The 7,716-nt window shown below is 35.9% G+C and overlaps 1 pseudogene; it reads left to right on the forward strand.

The window, feature by feature from the left end:
- Positions 1 to 1,633: 1,633 nt before the first annotated feature.
- On the forward strand, positions 1,634 to 2,399 carry LOC119525155 (annotated as a pseudogene).
- Positions 2,400 to 7,716: the final 5,317 nt, after the last annotated feature.

Below are 7,716 nucleotides of genomic sequence, written 5' to 3' on the forward strand. Positions count from 1 at the left end.
ATGGGGGTCCCAGGAAGAGAAGAGAAAGGAAAATGACAAGAAAGAATATTTGATGAAATAATGGCTGAAAATTTCCCAACTTTTATCAAAGACATAAATATCCATATCCAAGAAGTGCAATGTACTCCAAACATAATAAATCCTAATAGACCTACTCTGAGACACATACTAATCAAAATGTCAAATACCAAAGATAAAGAGGGAATCCTGAAAATAGCAAAAGAAAAGCAATTCATAACATACAGGGGATCCTCAAACAGACTAAGTTCTGATTTCTTATCAGAAACCATGGTGGCAAGAAGGCAATCCTATGATATATTTAAGGTACTAAAAGAGAAAATCTGACAACTAAAATTCTTTATCTAGCAAAATTGTTCTTCAAAATTGAGGCAGAGTTTTAAATATTCACAAAGAGAAACTGAGGGAGTTCATTAACAAGTGGCCTGACCTAAAAGAAATACTAAAGGGAGTTCTGAACACTGAAAGGAAAAGACAGGAGAAAGAGGCATGGAGTGCAGTGAAGAAATGAAGATTATCAGTAAGGGTAACTAAAAGGGTAAAAAAGAAACAAAAAAGATACTGCATACAACACCCAAAGGATAAAATGATGACTGTTAATGGATTAAATTACCCAATCAAAAGATTTAGATTGGCAGCAAGGATAAAAAGTATGATCCAACTATATGTTGTTTACAAGAGACTCAACTTTGACCTAAAGACATAAATAGGTTGAAAGTGAAATGTGGAATATTCCATGCAAACAGCAACCAGAAAAGAGCTGGCAGAGCTAAACTAATATTGGACAAAATAGATTTTAAATACAAAACCGTTATAGGATCCAAAGAAGGGCAGCGTACATTAATAAGAGTCAATCCACCAATAAGAAATTCAGTTATAAATATTTAGGCACCAAACCAGAGTGTCCCAAAATGCATGAGGTAAACACTGGCAAAACTGAAGGGAGAAATAGACATCTCTACAATAATAAAGACTTAAATACACTATTCCCATCAATGGAACATCTGGACAAAGGATCAATAAGGAAACAGAGAGCTTGAATTCTATGGCAAGTGAACTAGACCTAACAGACATATACTGAATATTGCACCTCAAGGAATTATACACCATAATCATGTGGGTTTTATCCCAGGTATGCAAGGGTGGTTTAAGAAAAGAATACTAATTAATATAATACACTACATCAATAAGCCAAGGGGGAAAAACATATGATTATCTTGATTGAGGCAGATAAGGCATCTGACAAAATTGATTGTCCTTTCTTGATAAAAACACTTCAAAAAATAGGAATAGAAGGAAGATTCCTCAACATGATAAAAGGTATATATGAAAATCCTACAACAAACCTGATATTCAATAGTGAAAGATTGAAATCTTTCCCTTTAAGATATGGAAAAGAAAAGGATGTCCACTGTCATCACTGTTATTCAACATTGTACTGGCATGTCTAGCCAGAGATTCAGCAAGAGAAAGGATAGAAAGACTTGAACACAGAAAACTATAAAACATTGCTAGAAGAAATCAAAGAAGACCCAAATAAATGGAAGCAATGTTCATGGATTGGAAAACTAAATATCATTAAGGCTGAGGTGGATGTGAGCAGGGTCAGACCAATATGGCAGTGCAGCTGAATGATGACCGAAGGAGTGACTCAAAATTTGCATATACTGGAACTGAAATGCACACAGTTGCTGAAAAGATTGACGCTGTGGAAATTGTTCACATTCATTCTGTTGTCATCTGGTGAAGTTTTGATAAGAGGCAGGACCAAGTGGAAATTTCTCCAGAATAGCTGTCTGTGGCTTCAACAGAGGCAGACAGGTTGGCTGAACTAACAGGTTGCCCCATGAAGAGTTGTGGGCTGGTATCATTCCCATCCTCATATAACTGCTTGGTCTTCACATGTTGATGTTCACACACAAGCCACATACCAGATGATGGATCAAGGCTTTGTAGGACTTATTTTTTCCTTTTTCATAGAAGATAAAAACACAAAGACTGGCTGGGTACTCTACACTTGCTTCCAATCCATACAGGCCCAAAAGAGCTCAGAGTATGAAAGAATTGAAATTCCAATCCATATTGTACCTCATGTCACCATTGGAAAAGTGTGCCTTGAATCAGCAGTACAGCTGCCCAAGATCCTGTGCCAGGAGGAGCAGGATGCATACAGGAGGATCCACTGCCTTACATATTTGGACTCAGTAACCAAGATCCATAATGGCTCAGTGGTTACCAAGAATCAGTGCAGTCAGATGTTAGCAGTCAGCAGGCCTCTCCTCCAGTGGTTGGAGAACAGACTGGAGCAAAACCAACAATATTTGCAAGAGCTGAAACAACAAAATTAAGAATTTATCCAAGAACTTTCTTCCATAGAATAAGGCATGAGACAAAATGGGGAAAGAAGAAAATATCATGATGTAAAATTAATTAAGCTAAATCAATTTTGAAGAAGAATAAATTTGGAAGACTCACATTACCCAATTTTAAGACTTATCAAGATGGTATTGTGCTGGCAGAGTGACAGACACACAGATCAATGCAACAGAACAGAGAGCCCAGAAATAGACCCATACAAATGCATCCATCTGATTTTGACCAAGGTACAAAAACAACTTAATGGTGGAAAGATAGCCTTTTCAACACATTTGTTGGAAAGGCCGTCCTTTGTGCTGGAGCAGTTGGCATCTACAGGCAAAAATTGAACCTCATCCTAAACCTTGTACCTTATACAAAAAATTAACTCAAATTGGACCTTGGACATAAATGTGAGGCATAAAACTAAAATTTTTAGAAAAAAATCATGGGAGAAAACCTTTGGAATCTAGGGCTAGGCAATGAGTTCTTGGACTTTACCTCTAAAGCACAATCCACAAAAGGAAAAAAAGTTTATATATTATGCTTCATCAAAATTTAAAACTTTGGCTGTGAAAAAAACTTAAGAAGAGGAAAAGACGTTACAGATTGAGATAAATCATTTGCTAATCATATAGCTCACCAATCTAGAATAAATAAAGAATGCTCAAAAGTCAACAGTAAAAACCAATCCAATAATCCAATTAGAAAAAGGGCAAAAGACATGAACAGACATTTTACTGAAGAGAATATGGACAGCAAGTAAGTACATGAAAAGATGTTGAATGTCATTAGTCATCAGAGAAATACAAATTAAAGCCACAATGAGATTTAACTACATATCTATCAGAATGGCTGAATCAAAAATAGTGATAATACCAAATGCTGTTGAGTATATGAACAAACTGGATCTCTAATACATCACTGATGGGAATGTAAAATGGTAAAGCCACTATGGAAAATGGGAAATTTCTTATAATGTTAAATGTACACTTAACATACAATCCAGCAATTGCATTCCTGGACATTTATCCTAAAGAAATGAAAACCTATATCTGCACAAAATCCTGTACATGAATGTTTGTCAAAGCTTTATTCATAACATCCCCAAAGTAGAAACAACCCAGACATCCTTCAATGGGTGAATGGTTAAACATTGTTGCATCCATACCATGGATTACTATTCTGTAATGAAAAGGAACAGACTATTGATACATGCAACAACTTGGGTGGACCTAAAGGGCATTATGCTGAGTGAAAAAAGACAATCTCAAAAGGTTGCATACTGTATGATTATATTTAGGTAATATTCTTGAAACAACAAAATTACAGAGATGGAGAACAGATTGGTGGTTGCCAGAGACAGGGACAAAAGGGGGATATGTGTGACTACAATGGGATAACATAAAGGAGTTCCTTTGTGCTGATGGAAGAGTTCTGAATCTTGATTGTGGTGGCAATTTCAAGAATCTATACCTGTGTAAAATTGTATAGAACTACATACACATACAAATGAATGCATGGTAAAAAGCAGTGAAACTGAATAAGTCTGTACTCTTACGATATTGTACCATTGCCATTTTGTTGGTTTTGAAATTGTACTTTAGTTATTTCAGATCTTACCATTAGGGGAAACTGGGTGAAGGGTACATGGGACTCTACTATTTTTGCAACTTCTTGTAAGTCTAAACCTATTTCAAAATAAAAAGTTACAAGTATTAAAAAATAAATATCATTAAGATGTAAATTCTACCTAAGATGATTTACAGATTCAACCCAATACCAATCAAAAGTCCAACAGCCTAATTTCCAGAAATGGAAAAGATAATTATAAAATTCTTTTGGAAGGGTAGTCAAAAACATCTTGACAAACGAGCAAAGTTGGAGGACATTCCAACTTCCTAACTTTAAAGCATATTACAAACCTACCATGGCCAAACTCATGATATTAGATAGCTATATTGAGGAATGGAATTGAATTGAGTGTTCAGAAACAGACCCTCACATACATGGCCAATTGATTTTTGAAAAGCCTGTCAAGCCCACTCAATGAGAAAAAAAATAGTATCTCCAACAAGAGGTGCTGGGAGAACTAGATATCCATAGGCAAATGAATGAAAGAGGAACCATATCTCACAACATACACAAATAAAACTCAAAATGGATCAAATACCTAAATAAAAGAACTAGGACTATGAAACTCCTTGAAGAAAATGGAGGGAAGAATCTTCTGGATCATGTGTTAGGCAATGGTTTCTTAGACCTTACATTGAAAGCATAGGCATTGAAAGAAAAAATAGATAAATTAGATCTCCTTAAAATTGAAAACTTTGGCACATCAAAAGACTTTGTCATAAAAGTGAAAAGAAAACCTATACATTTGGAGAAAATATTTGGAAACTATGTATCCAATTAGGGTTTAATATGCAGGCGATATAAAGAAATCCTACAACTCAAAAATAAAAGGACAAAAACCCAACTAAAAAATTGTCAAAGGACTTGAATAGACATTTGCCTAAAGAGGATATGCAAAAGGCTAAAAAGCACATGAAAAGGTGTTCAACATCATTCGCTATTAGGAAAATGTAAATCAACACCACAACGAGATCTATCACACCCAGTAGAATGGCTGCTATTAAGAAAACAGAAAACTTCAAGTGTTGGAGACCATGTGGAAAAATATGAACACTCATTCATTGCTGGTGGGAATGTAAAATTGTGCAGTCACTGTGGAATACAGTTTGGCAGTTTCTCAGGAAGCTAAGTACAGATGTACCATATAACCTGACAATCCTGCAACCAGGTATATTTTGCCCAGAAGAACTGAAGGTAGGGACTTGAACAGACATTTTCACGCTGATGTTTATGATGGCATTATTTACAATTTCCAAAAGATGGAAGCAACCCAAATGTCCATCAACCGATGAATGGTTAAAATATGGTAGATACATAAATGGAACATTATTCAGCTGTAAAAAGGAATGTAGTCCTCATGCATTCAACAACATGGATGAACCTTGAGGACAATATGTTGAGTGAAATAAGCCAGAAACAAAAAGGATAAATATTGTATGATCTCAGTGATATTAACTAATTATAATAAGCAAAATCATAGTTAGAATTTAGAATACAGGTTACCAAGGGATAGACTGGGGCTAGAAAATGGGAGCTGATGCATTATTTGTATAGAATTTCTATTTCAGTTGATTATATTAGATTGGCAATGGATGTTGTTCTGGTTTGCTAATGCTGCCTTTTTGCAAAACACCAGAAATGGATTGCCTTTTATAAAGGGGGTTTATTTGGTTACACAGTTACAGTCTTAAGACCAGAAAATGTCCCAGGTAATGCATCAACAATCAGGTACCTTCACTGGAGGGTGGCCAATGGTGTCCAGAAAACCTGTTAGCTGAGAAAGCATGCGGCTGGCATCTGCTCTGGAGTTCTGGTTTCAAAACGGCTTTCTCCCAGGATGTTCCTCTCTAGGCAGCATATCCTCTTCAAAATGTCACTCTCAGTAGCTCTTGGAGTGTTTGTCCTCTCTTTGCTTCTCAGAAGCAAAAGACAGCTTTCAAAGTCCATCTCCAAAATGTATCTGTAAGATGCAGCTCCTCTCTCAGCTCCTGTGCATTCTTCGAAGTGTCCCTCTTGGCTGTAGCAAGCTCGCTCCTTCTGTCTGAGATTACATAGTGCTCTAGTAAACTAATCAAGGCCCACACTGAATTGATGGGGCTACTCCTCCATGGAAATTATTTTATTGGAGTTATCACCTACAGTTGGGTGTGGTACATCTCTATGGAAACAACCTAATCCAAATGTTCCAACTTAATCAACACTAATACATCTGCTCCAAAAGATTGTATCAAAGAACATGGCTTTTTCTGAGGGACATAATATATACAAACTAGTGCAGAGGTGGTGATGGTAGTACATTATTGTGAGTATAATAGCACTGAATTATATAGGCAAATGTGGAGCAAAAGGGAAACTTATTTGTATATATATATGCCTACAGTGAACCTTATTGTAGAGTATGTGCAAAAGTTAATAGTACAAGTATAAGAATGTTCTTTCATGCATTATAACAAATGTACAATACCAGTAAAGGATTTAATAATAGGGTGGTGTATGGGAAAAAATACACCCAGTATAAACTATGGATGATAGTTAATAGTACAATTTTAATAACCTTTCATCAATTACAACAAAAGTAACTGTTGTTAAAAATAGTACAGTTGGGCAAAAGATAGAAAAAGATAGTTCTCTGAAGAGGAAATACAAATGGCCAGAAAAACATGAAAAAATGTTCAGCTTCACTAGCTGTTAGAGAGATGCAAATTAAGACCACAATGAGATATCATCTAACACCAATTAGAATGGCTGCCATTAAACAAACAGGAAACTACAAATGCTGGAGGGGATGAGGAGAAATTGGAACTCTTATTCATTGTTGGTGGGACTGTATAATGATTCAGCCACTCTGGAAGTCAGTCTGGCAGTTCCTTAGAAAACTAGATATAGAGTTACCCTTTGATCCAATGATTGCACTTCTCGGTATATACCCAAAAGATCTGAAAGCAGTGACATGAACAGATACCTGCATGTCAATGTTCATAGCAGCATTATTCACAATTGCCAAGAGATGGAAACAACCCAAATGTCTTTCAAGAGATGAATGGATAAATAAAATGTGGTATATACACACCATGGAATACTACACGGCAGTAAGAAGGAACGATGTCATGAAACATATGACAACGTGAATGAACCTTGAAGACATAATGGTAAGTGAAATAAGCCAGGCACAAAAAGAGAAATATCATATGCTACCACTAATGTGAACTTTGACAAATGTAAAACAAAAGGTTTGTAATGCAGAATGTAGGGGAACTAGCAATAGAGAGGAATTAAGGAAGGGGGAAAGATAATCCAATAAGAACAGATAAGCTATCATGGGTAAATTTGACATTCTGGGAATGCCCAGGAATGACTATGGTCTGTTAATTTCTGATGGGTATAGTAGGAACAAGTTCATGGAAATTTTGCTATATTAGGTTACTTTCTTGGGGTAGAGTAGGAACATGTTGGAAGTAAAGTAGTTATATTAGGTTAGTTGTCTTTTTCTTACTCCCTTATTATGGTCTGTTTGAAATGTTCTTTTGTTGTATGTTTTTTTTTATTTTTTTAGTTTTATTTTTTATACAGATGATTTAAAAGATTTAATTAAAAAAAACTAGGAAAAAATATGCAGAGCCTCCTTGAGGAGCTGGTGGAGGATGCAAGGGTATTGGCCTGCCCCACCTCGATGGTTGCTAATGTGCTCACAGACATAGGGGACTGTTG

Source organism: Choloepus didactylus (assembly GCF_015220235.1).
Source record: "Choloepus didactylus isolate mChoDid1 chromosome 24 unlocalized genomic scaffold, mChoDid1.pri SUPER_24_unloc1, whole genome shotgun sequence".
NCBI lineage: Eukaryota > Metazoa > Chordata > Mammalia > Pilosa > Megalonychidae > Choloepus > Choloepus didactylus.